Genomic DNA, 16,186 nt, shown 5'->3' on the forward strand with positions numbered 1-16,186 from the left:
CTAAGTTAGGGGCCAATCTGGTGTCTGTCTACTCATACAGGTGCAATCTAGCAGCCTGTATCCCTCTCCCCTTTGTTGTGTATTGAAAGTGCAGGTAAAATAGACGACTAATAATGGGTGAAAGCTAAATCAAGGTTTGAAGTAAAGTCTACCGCCCTTTTTGGATTGAACAGGCCGGTTTCACTTTGTGTTGCTTTCGGCGCGGCCCAGAGAAGCAAGCGTTGCAGACCTTTATGAAGTTCCAAGTACCGCATGACCCACGCATCATAGTGGGCCGGTGCAGAGTGGATTGAACAGGCCGGTTTCACTTTGTGTTGCTTTCGGCGCGGCCCAGAGAAGCAAGCGTTGTAGACCTTTATGAAGTTCCAAGTACCGCATGACCCACACATCATAGTGGGCCGGTGCAGAGTCCTTTCCAGGATTCTGACAATTGTTGGCGATCTTCCTCGACGCCATACAGTTCTGAAAAGGAGGGGATGTCACGTGACACATCCAACCCTATGTGTCCATGGACTGACGAGAGTTCAGTTCAGTCAAGTCAGTCTAGAATAGGAAGTGATCTGACACTTTTGTGAGTCTGTTTGCAGACCGTGCATGTCCAGGCACTTAGAGTAGATGCATATCCCCTAGTTGCACACAACACGATCATCAGCATTACCATCAGAATCCATCAGGAGCAGTTTCTAGTGCATTGAACCTATTTTCCCTATTTTTGACATTTTTCACTTATTATTTTTAAGTAACTTTTGTTGGGAACTATATAGGACTATTTTGCTAAGATAATATATAAGCAAACCAAAGCTAGCACTTTCTAGCAGAAGAGGCAGCAGGAGCATTGCTCAACATTGCTCAACAGGCACCTTCTCAAGCAAGACTACTCCCAAGAGCCTGGCGTTTTCTTCCCACAACAAAACCAATGTTTTCACCTCGGATCCAGCCAGCATTTTCTTCAAGAGCATAACCAGCCAGCGTTTTGCACTTGCAGCAACACCGGCAGGAGCATAACAACAAAATGCCCAACGTTTTTGGATTAGCTTGGACCTCAGCGTTTTTGCAGTTCCGTCGCGACAAGGCAACAAGAAGACCAGCGTTTTCAGTTTTCAGCAGTTAGCACCCGCAGTAGAAGCCCAAACCTCGCAGATCTCACTTTCCGTATAGCAGATCCTCGCCGCACGGTCAGATCCTGCGAAGTTTGAAGTTTCAGCGCGGAAAACACAGATTTCAGCATCTGCCTTTTCAGTGCGTCGTCATCGACATCGTCACCGACATAGAGTCAGGATTCAACAGATAAAGATTTGTAGATTTCAGCCCGTCTCGTCGTCGTCGACATCGTCGGCACGTCCAAGCATTGTAGAGATTTGTGCAATCAGTAGTAAACCGCTCTCGCCATAGAGAGTGGGGCCTTCGGAGGAGGGTTTTGACAACATTCTGGTGTGGTATTCTTCTCTCTCTATCTCTCAGTCTCATGCACCTTCATTCACGGTGTTCACCACTTTGTTTGTGTCCATTGCACTCTCTCACTAAAGGAACGGAAGGCTCTCCCTTCGTAAGTAAAAGGAACCCTTGAGCACAGTTTGGAGCATTCATCTTGAGCAAAGTTCAACACTCACTTCCGCTGCACCTTACAATGAATTTGAGAGCGCAGTAGAATGGCGAGTTAGCAGACTCGTGAAGACCAAGAAGAAGCTGCGGAAACAGAGTTGAGCAACAGACTATCCGGGCTACTTGGTTCAAAGGTCTACTTTTGAGAATGCTAGGAAGGCAGAGAAGCGTGTGAGATTCGAGGGTGTTTCTAGTTCATCCTCATCCTCTTCTGACAGCTCAGACAGTTCTACTACCTCTAAATCTAGTGACGAGGAAAGAAAGAGCAAGAAAAGGAGAAAGACACAGAGACATAGCAAAGGCAAGAAGAGCCGATCGGTCACGGGGACTGGCACCATGTGCCAACGGAAAAGAACAGATTAAACAACTTTAAGCACTTCAATAACAACTGAACTGAAAGAGATGCACGAGACACGAGACGGGGAGTGGCAGTGTTCCATCCCAAGAGAGCATTGGCCCCAAACCTTGGTGCCCCTTTTGGTATTTCTTTATATTGCTTCAACTCAGTACAAGCCGGTACTCCATGCTTTGCACCTTCACCCAGAAGCATGCCAGTGAATGAGTCCATGGCTTATGAGCCCATGGCACAAATTTAAAGGCCCTTGGCGTATGACAAGCAGTTACATGAAAAGCTTCAAACTCAAAAGCATTTGGTCTCAAAAACTGCGAGAAAAAGTTGCCAGCGCATTTCACGCAAATCCGTACAGCTGCCATGTCAGCAGTGCAAAACACAAAAATCCATATTGTCTGCCATGTGGCATTGCCGGTGCAAAACATGGGTGTCAGTTTAGCTGCCATGTCATCATGCTCCACGCAATTCCTATGTGTGTGGGTCCGACTTTTAATCTCTTTAGGTCACTTGGGCCTCGTCGGACGGGGTTCCGCAAGTTGGTGGGAACTCGTCTTTAAAAATAGGCCACTTGGCAAAACTTTGCAAGTTGGTGAAACTTCTTCTGTTGCTTCTGCTTCTTTTGCTGCTTCTAGGGTTTAGGCCCCTCGGCCTGGATATGCAAGTTGGCTCCGTCCTTTAGTGGCTTGACACATTAGCAGTTTGCGACGCGATCCCATAGAAGATCTCGGAAGTATTTGGATGGTTTGGACAAGGATTCTTCCTCTTCTAATGAGCCGATGTTTCAACCAAAAGGAAATGCATTCACAGAGCCAACCAATATGATTTTCTCGAGGACAAGGACAAGAAGCCCAAGGATTTCAAGGAGGGTGGGCAGGCAATAAAGTTCGATGCCTTTTCAGGCTTTAAGGATACCCACATAGCCTACTCCGAAGGACGCTACCCAGAGCATTCCAAGGTCCGAAGTGCGGCATCTTACCTCAAGGGGAACGCACAAACCTGGTGGTCTACCCTGCTCTTACATAGGGAGGCACCAACAAAGTGGCTTCAGTTCAAGCAAGTTTTTATTTCTTCATGGCTCACTCAAGAATATGAATGCGACGTGATCACAGCCTGGAATCATTTGAGGATGACCAAGGATGACACACTACAGTACACCTACTGTCAGAGGTTTTGGGATACTTTCTTACCAGCCTCTTCTCTCAAGAAAATCACGTTCAAGCTACAGATTGAGTGATTTTATTGTGGTCTACCTAAAGAGATATGGGATTATTGTCTGCTGCGGAAGTCCGAGTCTATCAACAACCGATGGGACACGCAAAGGAGGGATTTGCAATGCACGGGGGCTCTCTTACGTACCCTATGGATAGATTGGTCATAGTTTGGACCGGACAAGAAACGAACAATATTAACAAGAGGAAGGGGAAACAATAGAAAAAGAAGCGATTCGTAGCACCAACGTTGGGTCTTGCTTGTCAGCAAGAAGGCAGGCAAACTCCATTCTCTCAATGAAACCTTTGGCACTTTCATTTGATTTTCCACTAAACTCCGAAAAACTAAACGCCATCTCTTCCAAAACCTGTTAACAGAAGGTAACTTGAAGCGATTCCTCGGTGGGGGGCATCAAAACACTGTTGGGAAACAAGCTGTCATGTGCACATCTAATCCCATGTGTACGTGGACAAGCTACTTCATGGCAAGGGTTCAGTTCAGTTCAGTTAGCCTAGATTAGGAAGTGATCTGGCACTTTTGTGAGTCTGTTCGCAGACCGTGCATGTCCGGACACTTAGAGTAGATGCATATCCTCTGGTTGCACATAGCATGATCATCAGATTTCCATCAGAACCCATCAGGAGCATTTTTACAGTGCATAGACCTATTTTCCCTATTTTAGCCAATTTTCACTTACTATTTTTAAGTGACTTTTGTTGGGAACTAGGTACGGCAATTTTAGAAAGCAAGTACATAAAGAAACCTAGTGCTAGCACTTTCTGGCAAAAGAGGCAGGAGGAGCACTTGCTCAAAAGGCAACTGCTCAGCAGGACCCCCAAGATGCTCTAGTGTTTTTGGATCAAGACCAGCCCTGGCGTTTTTGCATTGAAGATTAGCCGGCAGCCAGCAGAAGACAGATCAGCCTAGCATTAGGCAGATCAGCCTTAGCGTTAGCAGATTTCCACAGCAAGACCATTTTCAGCCTAGCGTTTTCGGAGCAGCATAACAGCCAGTGTTTTGTAGTTCCGTCCCGACAAAACCACCAGAAGCACCAGCGTTTTCAGTTTTCAGCATTTAGACACAACAGAACAAGTCCCGCACCTCGCATATCTCACCTTCTCGCAGCAAATCCTCGCCGCACAGTCAAATCCAGCGTAGTTTGCAGATTCAGCCCGGAAAACGGAGATTTCAGCATCTGCGTTTTCGGCATGTCATCGTCGCATTGGTCATCGACATCGTCACCGACATAGAGTCAGAATTCAGCAGATTTGCAGATTTCAGCCATTAGCGTTTTCAAATTTTAGACCGTCTCATCGTCGTCGACATCGTCGGCGGCAAGTCCAAAGCATTGTAGAGATTTGTGCAATCAATAGTAGACCGCTCTCGCCATAGAGAGTGGGGCCTTCGGAGGAGGGTTTTGACAACATTCTATTGTCGTATTCTTCTCTCTCTATCTCTCAGTCTCATGCACCTTCATTCACAGTGTTCACCACTTGTTTGTGTCCATTGCACTCTCTCACTAAAGGAACGGAAGGCTCTCCCTTCTGTAAGTAAAAAGAACCCTTGAGTAGAGTTCGGAGCACTCATCTTGAGCAAAGTTCAACATTCACTTCCGCTGCACCTTCCTTACATTGGTATCAGAGCTTTGGCAGTGTTCTGTATCACTCAAGGAAAGAACCACAAGAATTTTTTTTTGCTTGTTGCGGTCGCACGTAACCCAAGTCGACTTGGGCGTGTCGATTCCTAATCGTGTTTTTGAAGAGTGACAGGAAACCCAAAAAAGAAGGGCTTGTCCAGCCTCCCCTTGTTTCTCTTTTGACTCATTGAGAGCGGACAGTGCACTTAGCAGCCGGCCTTTCGACGTAGGTGGGAAAAAGCAACCTTGGTGTGAGCGCAAGGCCGTCAAGGGGTGCGCCTGCGAAAAGATGAGCTCGGGAGAAGATCCTTCTCTAACACAGATTGCAAGCTAAAGAAGAACCTCAAGACCCTCAAGACCCTCAAGAACCTCAAGAACTCAAGAACCCAAGACCCACAAGAACCCAAGTTCCTTGTGAACTTAAGAACCCAAGACTTCAGTGAATGGTCATCACTCGAAGCGGAATGGATACTTCGCATGGAGGTGGTGAGCATGGAAGTAGCGAAGAAGAGTTTTCCCTACCAAGAGGTTTTTCATATCCTCCCCCTTCTCCATCTACGCCAAGGATTGCACTAACTCCTATGGAGACTTTCGACAAGATGATGATGGACAGGAAGTTAGAAAGCGAAGAAAGAATAGTAGCCATAGAGCGCAAATATGAAGAAAGAATGGCAGCCATAGCGCGTGAGCACGAGCAAGCAAGCTTGGAAGCCAAAGTAAGACAAGCCGAATTGGATCGTAAGCACGAAGAAAGAGAAGCAGAATTTGATCGCGAGAACAAAGCAAGAAAAGCGATAAGTGACCAACACATGAAAGAGTTGTTGCGACTCTTTTCTAATGTGCAGGCACAGATTGCAAACGATAAGGAGAAGGAGACTCTCTCAGTCTCTTCTTTTCCAAAGCATGACACCCATGAATTGCTTGATATGATAAGCATGATGATTTGCATGATCAAGATGTGATTATTCACGAGCATGATGATTTGCATGATCAAGATGTGATTTCTCACAAGCATGATGATTTGCAGGAAAATGATGTGATTGTTCACAAGGATACTGTGTTAGTTAATACTTTCTCTAGTGAAGCTAACCTCATTGCAGAGACGATCAATCACGAAGCATCGATCTTGGCTCTTGAGCCTAGGTCCAAAGAACTCCCTCAGGAAGAACCGATCTTGGCTCTCGAGTCGAGGTCCAAAGAACCCCCACAGGAAGTATTATGTGTACGAATGATTAGTCAGCACCGCATTGTTCGAGTGTTTCATTCGTGATGCTTTCCTGTATTTTAGTTAGCGTCTTTATGTGATCCCTTTTCATAAGCACACCATATTGTACGTTGAGCACGATTCACTCATGAATGAGCACGGATGTATGCGGATTTCTCATGAAAAGCTGAAAAGTATGCATTCAAGGAAGTCACATTCCATGTCTCTTCCTTGGCATGACACAGTCGTAGAAAGTCACAAGAAGAATTGAGCATCAAGCATCGGCATGTCCATTGTGATTTGCCATAGTTGATTGATTTAGATCAAAAAGACAAGATTCGATCTCATTGTTTGCGTGTGATTGATGAACGGTTTAACACTCCGTCTCTTTGTTCATCTACATTGCGTGCACAGCCTTTAAGGAAGACGGGAATTTTTCCACTCACTTTACATGGAATGGGTATTATCATGTTTTTGTGTTGGAAGTGGTTTCAGGAATTTTCAGCCTCGGAGATTCTTGAAGAAGGTAGACGCATGACTATCGATGAAGTTGAAGTATCGAAGAAGTCACAGAAGACTTTGTGTCGCTTTCGGCGCAGCCCAAAGAAGCAAGCGTTGCAGACCTTTATGAAGTTCAAGTATCGCACGACCCACACATCAGAGTGGGCCGACGAAGAGTCCTTCACAGGATTCCGGGTGTTGTTGGCAATCTCCCTGGACGCCATACAGTTCGGTACCAGTACCTCACTTTGAAAAGGAGGGGATGTCACGTGCACATCTAACCCAATGTGTACGTGGACAAGCTACTTTATGGCAAGGGTTCAGTTCAATTCAATCAGCCTAGATTAGGAAGTGATCTAGCACTGTTTTGAGTCTGTTCGCACATCGTGCATGTCCAGACACTTAGACTAGATGCATATCCTCTGGTTGCACATAGCATTGAGAGGCGGAAGTGAAAAAATAGACCCGGTGGCCTCTACACCAAGACTATGCACAATGGCCTCATCATGGGGAATACACAATAGGGGCACCACCTAGCAAGATATGCGGCTAGGACGCATACATATACACAATGAAGCATGCATGGAAAACAATTTCAAGATCCACACCCAAATGTGGAATGGGGTGGTCGGAGAATAAGGTGAGAGGAGTGGTGAGTGAGTGAGAATGGGCTCGCTACGCGTGCATGTAGTAAGGAAGATAACGAGGTCAGGGATACATGCAAGTATGCTCACTTCTCATACAAAAGGTGGCGAATCCGCACACCTTAAGATGGAAGTAGCAAGATGATAGGAATATGAGAGGGAGAGAGAGTGTGTGTGTGTGGTGGCGAATCCGCACACCTTAACATAAGCAGAAAAAAAAATGGCAAGGAACAAGCATATACCATACTCACAATGAGATGTATCCAAAGTGACACAAAATATGGCACCAAGATGGAGTGTGTTGATTGCTTGCAAAAGATGAATACAATAGGTAGCGTATGGCAGGAAAATGAGAAGGGAACAAGATCGTAGGAGGCATAATGGAGAGATGGGAGTTGATGGCGAGGAATATCATGAATGTGTCCACCCTTCTTCTTCTTGAAATTGTGCCTTCAACCCTTAATTACAAGTGGTGTGGAGGTGTGGTGCTCATCTTTTGTGCATGGTGATGGTGATGATGATGGTGTTGTGATTATGTGATTAGGGTTCATGCTACAAGCATGTAGCACAAGAGTGTGTATGGATAGGTGTGTGTGTGTGTGTGTTCTCTCTTCCCAAGTGAGCTCTCATGGCCTCCTTATATAGAGAAGGAGGGAAGGATTTAGCAATATTTCTATTTGAGGTGAGTGTCCCACTTTGGTGACTAGGAAAATGGGGTGCATGTGACTGTGGCTCCCATCTTGTCTCCTCATTATTTAAAATACCAGAGTCAATAGAGAGAGAAAAAGAGAGAATGTGGGTAGGATGTAGAGGATAGGAAATATTTACAATAGTCTAGCTTTGGATAGACATAAGCTTATTAGGGAGAGAAGAGAGAGGTAAGAAAATTATAAGAGAGGTTGTCGAAGGTGGATATTTGTTGATGAGGATGGATCCTCCAAAAATGGTGATAGAATTACTCTAGACTAGCCAAGACCTCATTAAAAGAGCTTTGTCTCTTGTAATCATGCTTGAAGACTTGTAGAACCATAGCCATTCTAGAAGGAAGAAAAGTGGGGATGGCCTGTGTCACCATTACACGAGAAAACTGGGGTCCACTACAAAAATCATATCTCCGTGTTCATAACTCCAAAAATTCTGAAAAAAATTTAGCTAAAAGTTGAGATCACGAGCTACATCTTTCATGTTGAACGCTCCTTCAGATTCGGGGTTCTTCTTTACTTAAAAAATTCAGCCAAATAATGTATTATTTGTGGCTGCAAAAGTCTTTTGGTGGTCCCCTTTGAGTGGATTTCTCTCTTGCCTTCAAGTGTAAGCTCCTTCATGTGTATGAAAACATGACCTAGAGTGTTAAAAAGATTGGCAATCATTTAAATGGAAGTATTATTGAAATTTGAAAGTGGGGTTAAGGTTTGAAAATGAAAACTAGTGAATAAAATATTTGGTAGAGTGGAATAATATACATACATGAAAAAAATATATTAGAAAATACTAGAATATATATATTTAATATTTTTAAGGTCAAAAGAGAGATCAACAAAGAAAGCTTACTTATTATGCTACATCGTGATTGATTAGCATAAGTATTATTTATTTAGTAAAAGCTAAAACGTTTGTGAAAAAGGAAGAAAAAATCAAAAGTAACTTATATAATGGGAAATATTTTGATAAAAGGACAAAAATATATGGGGGGGTTCCCATGCATGGAAAAGCTTTCCTCAACATGATCATCAGATTTCTATCAGAACCCATCAGGAGCATTTTTACAGTGCATAGACCTATTTTTCCTATTTTAGCCAATTTTCACTTATTATTTTTAAGTGACTTTTGTTGGGAACTAGGTAGGGCAATTTTAGAAAGCAAGTGCATAAAGAAACCTAGCGCTAGCACTTTCTAGTAGAAGAGGCAGCAGGAGTACTTGCTCAACAGGCAACTTCTCAGCAAGACCCCCAAGATGCTCTAGCGTTTTTGCACCACAGCAGAGAAGCTAGCATTTTTGGATCAAGACCAGCCCTCGGATTTTTGCATTGAAGATCAGCCGATAGCAGCAGAAGACAGATCAGCCTAGCGTTAGCAGTTTGCACAAGCAGATCAGCCCTAGCGTTAGCAGATATCCATAGCAGGACCATTTTCAACCTAGCGTTTTTGGAGCAGCATAACAGCCAGCGTTTTGCAGTTCCGTCGCGACAAAACGACCAGAAGCACCAGCGTTTTCAGTTTTCAGCATTTAGACACAGCAGAACAAGTCCCGAACCTTGCAGATCTCACCTTCCCACAGCAAATCCTCGCCGCACGGTCAGATCCAGCGTAGTTTGCAAATTCAGCCCGAAAAACACAGATTTCAGCATGTGCGTTTTCAGCGCGTTGTCGTCGCATTGTCGTCATCAATGTCGTCACCGACATAGAGTCAGAATTCAGCAGATAAAGATTTGCTGATCTCAACCATTAGCGTTTTCAGATTTCAGCCCGTCTTGTCGTCGTCGACATCGTCGGCAAGTCCAAAGCATTGTAGAGATTTGTGCAATCAATAGTAGACTGCTCTCGCCATAGAGAGTGGGGCCTTTGGAGGAGGGTTTTGACAACATTCTGGTGTAGTATTCTTCTCTTCTCTCTCTCAGTCTCATGCACCTTCATTCATAGTGTTCACCACTTGTTTGCGTCCATTGCACTCTCTCACTAAAGGAACGGAAGGCTCTCACTTCCGTAAGTAAAAGGAACTCTTGAGCACAGTTCGGAGCACTCATCTTGAGCAAAGTTCAACATTCACTTCCGATGCACCCTACAGAAGCAAACTGGAGCACCTCTATAGCGATGTCACCCAAGAGCGTTGAAAGAGCACTACAAGAACACCAAAAGCTTTAGGAAATCCCTTTGAAACACCACATCCAACAAGAGTAGTTCCCTTGGGAATTTACTGGCCGTCGCCCACCCAAGAGACTATGTCACATACAGGGTAGTTTTCGTACGTCGTACGGAACCTGTCATTCCGTTCGGCCAGACCCATCCCGTCCCGTTTGATCCGTTCGTTCCGTCCGGTCATTTTTTTTCGGCAGTTTATGACCGTTGGCAGATTTTTGACCGTTTGCAGCGTCCACTTTGTAGGCCTTTTGGAGCCGTTTACGGGCAGTTTTGAAGCCAATTGCAATGCCCATGGTTGCCATGCTTATTGCCCAATGCCCATTGCTCACATGCTCTTCCTCTAGGCTCTTCCTATTTAAGCAACCCTTCCCCTTTGTTATCCAACACAACCTACAACTACAAGCTACATTGTACAAGCTCTAGCCCTAAGCCTCTCAATGCAAGCCTCTCAATGCTCTAGCCTCTCATCATCCATGTGCTTCCATTGAAGCTCTCAAGTGGGCTCAAGCTCTCGAGTCTCCATTGGGTCTACCGTCTCTCTCCTTCAAGCTTCCTTGGGTCTCTCTCTCTCCCTCTCTCTCTCTCTCTCTCTCTCTCTCTCTCTCTCTCTCTCTCTAATCTATTGATACATCATACATCATACTAGTAGCTACTAGCTACATACTACATAATGCCGCCTCCTCTTCATGAAGCCTTTGAGAAGCATTGCCGATATTTTGAGCGGGTGCGGGGCAAGCAAAACTCTTGCAAGTGGTGGTGCAAATATTTCCCAAAAGGTATGACCTCTTCCGTCACCCGTCTCATCATCCACTTGACAAAGATGGGAGGACAAGCGGGGCCATGTCCTAATATCCCCAAAGATATCCTCGCGGAATGCAAGAGAAAGTATCTTCCATTGAAGACATGCAAGGGTAGAGTCAACCTCGGATGAGTTCGTGTTGCCGGATGTTGATAGCTCCGATTCGGAGGAAGAGGCCTCTCCAACTATGTCCATGGCTACCGGTGCCACCGCGGCCTCATGTGATGGTAGTGCCTCCTCCAAGAAGTCCAAGAAGTCCAAGGGGTCTTCAAGTGATGGTGGCCGGCCTCCGAAGATTGCAAAGCAAACTTCTCTTGTGACATCGGTGGGTGGATGCTCCGGCCCCTTGTCTTTCCTCAAGGAGAGACAAAGAATCGCGGAAATAGAGATTGCCCGCAGGGTGATTGAATGCAATCTCTCCTTCAACATTCTTCGGTTGGAGCGATGGAAGAGAATGATCATAGCAATTGCGGCGGTTGGTCCATGCGAAGGGTGGACGGGTGTGTCATACCACGACATGAGAACAAAGAAGCTTGATGAAGAGAGGGCAAGGATTGACAAGTCACTTGAGCCCGTACGTGCGGGTTGGGCAAAGTATGGATGCTCTATCCTCTCCGACGGATGGAGCGACCGCAAGAAGAGGGGCATCATCAACATTCTTGTTTCTTGTCCTCTTGGCACGTACTTCTTGCGGGCGGTGGATGCGGGTTCAAGAGGGAAGAAAGTGACCGGGGCATTCATTTGGAAGCACATCCGCCAAGCCATTCTTGAGGTAAAACCGTAAATCGAGCCTTTATGTCTTGAGCAATTGCCAATGAGTCCTATGTTTTAATTTTTAAGTTTTAACTCTTCTTGTCAAAAATGCCTCTTGTGTAGGTTGGTGCGGAGCATGTCGTGCAAGTGATTACCGACAATGCTTCAAATTGCAAGGCAATGAGTAAGAGGCTAGAGAAGGAATTTCTATCCAGAGTATGGACTCCATGTGCCTCTCATTGCCTTGACCTTCTCTTTGAAGACATAGAGGAGCTAGGTTGGGTGAAAGATATCCTCAACCAAGCACTCTCCATCATCAATTTCATCAATGGCAAAGTGAGGGTGCTTGCCATTTACCGCACCTACTCCGACCTTGAGTTGAAGAAGCCATTGGCCACTCGCTTTGCCGCCATGTGGCTACATCTAGAGCGGCTCTATGATGTGCAAAACAAAATACAAAAGACCATGGTCTCCGATGAGTTTAAGGAGTGGATGAATGGAGAGTCCGCCGCTTCACAACAAGATGCAAAAGCCATCCAACGGCTTTGCTTGCGGGAGGAGTTTTGGCAAGAAATTAAGGGTCTTGTCGTTGCGATCTTGCCCTTGTACAAGGCTCTCCGCATGACCGACATGGAAGGGGCAACTATTGGGCTTCTATGGCACTTTATGGAGGAAGCTTACAAGGAGATTGAGAAGTCTACAATCCTAGATGGGGCTCCCGATGGAACACGATATAACTACATATTTATTATTACATAATACATTCTCTATATATCTAAATTCTACATGCTTGTTTCTCTACTTAGTACATTTCCTCTCTCTTCTTGTAGTGATTACCTCGAGGACTCTCCCAAGAGAGACGACATTCTCTTCCTAATCACAAAGCGGTGGGATTGGATGAAGAGACCTATCCATTACTTTGCGGCTCTCTTGCATCCGGCTTACAAGAAGCCCGAACTCTTTGCAAATCAAGAGCTTATTGAGGAGCGCAACAATTACCTCTTTAAGGTGCTAAAAGAAGAGGACATTGGAGCATTTCTCCAAGAGGTAATCAACTATAGCGACCAACGAGGCACCGCATTTACTTCCAACTTGTGTTGGAAGCAGCAATCCTTGGTGAAGCCTTTATTTTGGTGGGAGAGCTTTGGCTATCAATTGCCTACTCTCAAACGACTTGCTTTGAGGGTTCTTGGCCAAGTAAGCGACAAGCCTCAAACTTTTACATTTTGTGCTTAATCTCTTCAAGTATAGTCTCTTATAGCTTATGCCTCTCTTGATGTGTTTTAGGATTGCTCATCAGGAGCATGTGAGCGTAATTGGTCCGTATACTCCCTCATCCACACCAAAATCCGAAACAAGCTCTCAACGAAGCAATTAGAGCGACTTATCTATTGTCGCTCCAATTTACGCATGTTGCGCTCTATGCATGAGATGCCTATGGCTCGACAGGTATAAATTATAAATTATAATCACGACTCACTCCATTTTCTATACTTTAGTCTTTAATTAGTTTGAATATACTAATTATGTTTTCATTGTCCAATGTTGTAAATGTCAAATAGGTCAACGTGGATGAACTCACACTTACGATTGACACTCTAAAGAGTGTCAATAAAGAGCAAGGCCCTGAGGAGCAAATGATTTTTCATGAGCTCTACTTGGAGCTTGAGGAGATTGATCGCCGGGTTTCTCGCACACGATCACACAAGAAGGTCGTCATCCATGGAGTTACATCGGCTACAAGAGGCAGAGGTGCCAGCGCTACAAGAGGTAGAGGCAAAGCATCAACAACACCCACGGAGGCTCCTAGGACCTATGTGTGGTGAGGCTCCGGAAGCGGCTCTTGTGCGGCGGCCATCACTATGGAGGATAGAGAGCCTCGAGAGCCAGAGTATGATGATGAAGGCAACCTCATTAGTGATGGAGATTATGAGCCGTCATCCTTCGACTCTTGTGAGGAAGAGGATGATGGTGATGAGCAAGGCTCAGAAGAGGAAGATGAGGAAGATGATGAGAGCACTAGTGACTAGTGACTTTACTATTTAGTCTCTCTATTATGGTGTGCCACTTTTTGAGTACTTTGTAGCCCTTGCCACTTGGTCCCCCCACTTTTTTGTATCCCTTGCCACTTTTTGAGTACTTTGTAGCCCTTGCCACTTGGTCTCTACTTATCAAATTTCAATGATCATTTTGGTTTATGTAATGCTCATTCTCTTTAGTCTTTGAGTCTTGACTCTTTACATTGTAGTATTGTAACTACTAACTTGTAATCTATACAAATGTCAAGTTTCTATAAGTAAGTATTAAGGCCTAAGCCTTAGGCCCTTAAACTTGAGAATTATTTGTTTTTTTAAATTTGAACGTACATAACGTCATCGTACATCATAAATTTTTTTAGTTCGTTTAGTACCGCACATCATCGTACACATATAAGACGTACGGGACCGTACAATACTACTATGGTCACATAGGAACAAAACCCTATCAAAGCATGGATTTACAACACACGCCGACCAATGCATATGAAGACAAGGGCCTCCCTTTTCACAATTGAACATCACAAACCCACAACTTCAACATCAATTCCATAATTCATAGATACATGCCCTCCCAATCTGTCTACACACAATTTGCCACTAGGCTGCCATAGCCATAACCTTGCAGGGAACAAGTCGTAACCTGAAGAGCACAACTCCAATTGGGGCACTTTAAAGCTTGAGAGAAAGCTTGAAAAATGATTGGCGAGAAAGCTGAAGATGGCCAAAATTGAACCTTCACGCCTCTACATGCAAAATTGACGCGAACAGAGAGATGTTCCGACACGACTACATGTGAGTAGGCAAGGCGATGGCAAAAACTGCAACAAAAACCATCAAGGAGGCACAATGAGCTCAAACCTGCAATTTTCTGGAGTTTTAATGAACTTTTTAAAGTTTGTACATGAGTTTAAGTTATATACAAGTCTCCCTTCAAAAAACTCACTCACGGGCACTTACAGTTGCCCGATAGCTTGCGCTATACAAGTGACTTGCCGTGCATGTACATGTGCTTGCTAAAGCAAGCTAAAAACACCACAGAAAGAAAGCCCACACACACTTTTGACATCGGACGTCATGTCCGTATGTACAAATTTACAAAAAACGGGGTGTCAGAAATGCACCCAACAACGTGTCAAGCCACTGAAGAACGGAGCCAACGTGCAGATCCTGGCTGAGGAGCCTAAACCGTAAGTGGAGAAGGAGAAGCAGCAGATGAAGTTTGCCGACTTACAAAGTCTTACTGAGTGGCCTATTTCTAAAGAAGAGTTCCCACCAACTTATGGGACCCCGTCCGATGGGGCCTAGGGGACCTAAAGACATTAAAGTAGAGTCCCACACCCACACTCAGAAGAATGCACAGCTAGTTGATGACGTGGCAGACCTGTAAGTCAGATGATGTCCGATGGGGCCTAGGGGACCTAAAGACATTAGAGTAAAGCGACACACACACACACTCATAAGAATGCGCGGCTAGTTGATGATGTGGCAGACCTATACGGATTTTCGGATTTTGGGTTGACATGATGATGTGGCAGCTGTACAGATTTCCGCAATTCGTGTTGATATGATGATGTGGTAGTGTACGGATTTTCGCAAATTGCGCTGGCAGCTTTTGGATGCTAGTGCTTTTGGGGCCAGATGATTTTGAGTTTGACTACTTTTCATGTAACTGCTTTTCAAGGCCAAGGGCCTTTAAATATGTGTAGAGGGCTCAGTCTTTGGCACTCTTCCCGGTGAAGGTGCATAGCGTGAGTACCGCCATTGTACTCAGTTCAAGCAATATAAAGAAACACCGAAAGGGGCGCCAAGGTTTGGGGGCCAGTACTCTTTGGGTGGAATCCCGCCACTCTATGTAGCGTGTGCTCTCTCTCCCTCTCTCTTTTTCAATTCAATTGTTATTGAAGTGCTAAAAGTTTGTTCAGTCTCTTCTTTTCCGTTGGCACGTGGTGCCCTCTCGTGAGAGTGGTATTAGAGCTTCAGGCGTGTGCTTTTCTCAAAGCATACCGGTCCTATCAAAGAGGAGATAGAGCAAGGTGGCGCTTCCAAAGTTTCCTGGAAGTTTTATTAAAGAATGTGTGTGCTGACTGCGGACTTATTAGCCACTCCCACCCTTACTTCATCGCGCATCGGACACGCTCCAGCTTCCGCCTTCATCGCTTTGTCTTACTGGGCATAAGCCATAAAGATCACTTGCAAGAGAAGGATCAAAGAATTTTCAAGCCGCTGTTTTTCTCAGAGGTAGTGCCATGCAGTGGTGGATGTCTATAGCTACCAAGCCGCACACTCCAAGGACTTGCAAGCTTTCAAGAAATTTTTTGCGCGAGGTTATATGCCTTTAGACATCTTTCTTCGAAGTGTAGCTTCCGGCATAGTGGGTTATCTTGTAATGCTTGCCAAAGAAACCCTAGCAGATTAAAACTTGAAATTTCTCGACATCTCTCAACATGTGTCTCTTCTCGAACTGATCCATTGTGATTGATATATCTTGGGGCTACCATCAGTGCCACAAGAACACTGTCTGTCGAGGCTTGTTTCGACTATTCAAGAGCGTATGGACCATGCTGGGGTCCGCTAGGACCTTATGGAAA

General features: G+C 45.0%; 1 protein-coding gene and 1 pseudogene across 1 annotated transcript in view; both read left to right on the forward strand.

Annotated features, from left to right (window-relative positions):
• CHL (chloroplastic lipocalin) overlaps window positions 1–16,186 on the forward strand; it is a 93,796-nt gene that overhangs the window by 18,854 nt on the left and 58,756 nt on the right. The window lies entirely within an intron of this gene.
• Window positions 10,840–13,777, forward strand: LOC147436748 (uncharacterized; annotated as a pseudogene).

This window comes from Adiantum capillus-veneris, chromosome 17 (assembly GCF_014529385.1).
Source record: "Adiantum capillus-veneris isolate H3 chromosome 17, ASM1452938v2, whole genome shotgun sequence".
NCBI classification, from domain to species: domain Eukaryota; kingdom Viridiplantae; phylum Streptophyta; class Polypodiopsida; order Polypodiales; family Pteridaceae; genus Adiantum; species Adiantum capillus-veneris.